Below are 1,561 nucleotides of genomic sequence, written 5' to 3'. Positions count from 1 at the left end.
CCGCCAGGCATGGTGGGCACCTCCGCCACAGCCTGGGGGTCCAGGCCACCCAGCCTCACAGCACTGGAGTGTTGTGGGTCAGTGAGGCCCCGGGACGGGCCTCCAGGCACAGAGGGACAGAGGGTTCGGGGAGGGCGGTGCAGACCCACACAGGGCTCCTCCCAAGCCTGTGCAGGGCCCAGGGGAGCTGCACCTCCGGGACGGGACAAGGCAGGGTCCTGGCTTTCGTCAGCCACAGCACAGCTGCCACAGGGCACAGAAGGATGACTGAGAGATGAGGTCCTCACCCACACCATGGGGAAACAGAGGCACGGGATGGTGGGGGGGCAGCCAGGCTGGCGCCAAGTTCACAGGCAGGCGGGCCTGAAGGCCGAGCAATGCAGCCACTGGGAAGGCATGAGTCGGGGTCGGGGTGTCCCCAGCCCTAGAGCCCAAAGCCGCCACCACTCCCCAACCCCAGCCTGGGTGGGGGCAGGGAGAGATCTTCTTGGGACCAATCCCAAAACCATGCGTAGTGGGCCCGGCTGGAGCCCAGGCAGTAGGCATCCTCTCTACCGGGGTGAGAAACTGGGCCCTCATGTCAGGCTGGAAGGGGGGTCTCCAGGTGGGGAGAAAGAACAGGAAGAAACAGGTCGCTCCCTCAAGGGACCCCACACCCAGGCTGCCCCAGGCGTGGGGTGGGCTGAGCCCACCTGTGTCCACACAGGGACCTGGCAAAGCTGTATGAGGCTGTGGGAGGGGGCTGACGCTGGATAGGCACAGGCCCACCGCCCCTGTGAGAGGACAGGGGAGGCCCAGAGCTGCTGATGCAGACTGACCGCCCATCTCACAGACGGGGTGTAGGGGGCTCCCACCGTCCCCAAGGTCACAGGGCTGGCCGGCGAGACCACACGGCGTCCAAGGCAGCAGAAGCCACGCTCGAGGGACACGGAGTGTTCCGGGCACTCGGGGTCACGGGCATGGGGATCAGGCCAGAGCGAGAGAGACCCCAGCTCCCTCCTGCAGCGCAGGCTGCAGGTGGGAGAGGCAATGGGCACCTGCCGAGAGGGTCACAGGCAGGGAGGGGTCTCAAGAGTCCCGGGGAGGGAGGCACTGATGGAATGATGGAATGCGCACGACCCCCCATCTCCCTGTGAAAGACCCCACGGAGTCCCAGGCACTCGAAGGAGGGCAAGGCCCAAAGCTGCAGGCCCGCGGGGCCCGAGCAACAGGAGGCTTGACCCAGAGAGGAAGCCCCGGGCCCCTGCCCAGGGGACCCTCCGACCTCTCCCCAACCCTAGCAAAGCGCCTCCCGAATGGGCTGAGGCGAGCGGGAGGCAGGGAAAAGTTTGGGGGGACTTAGAGGCGTGCTCGGGATGCTCGCTCCCTGCTGAAGACCCCCTGAGGGAGCCCTGCGGGGGGAAGCCCCGGGGCCAGGCTGCAGGAGGGCTCTAGGGAGGAACGCGGCCCCTCACCGGGGCTCCCCATCCGCAGAGGGGACGCACCGGAGTCCTAGCACAGGGCCGCGGGCCGGGGGAGACCCCACAGCCCCAAAACTCCTGCTCCCAGACCGGCAGCCGGC

Source organism: Mandrillus leucophaeus, unplaced genomic scaffold (assembly GCF_000951045.1).
Source record: "Mandrillus leucophaeus isolate KB7577 unplaced genomic scaffold, Mleu.le_1.0 Scaffold244, whole genome shotgun sequence".
Classification (NCBI taxonomy): Eukaryota; Metazoa; Chordata; class Mammalia; order Primates; family Cercopithecidae; genus Mandrillus; species Mandrillus leucophaeus.
Note: the sequence above shows the minus strand (reverse complement) of the source record.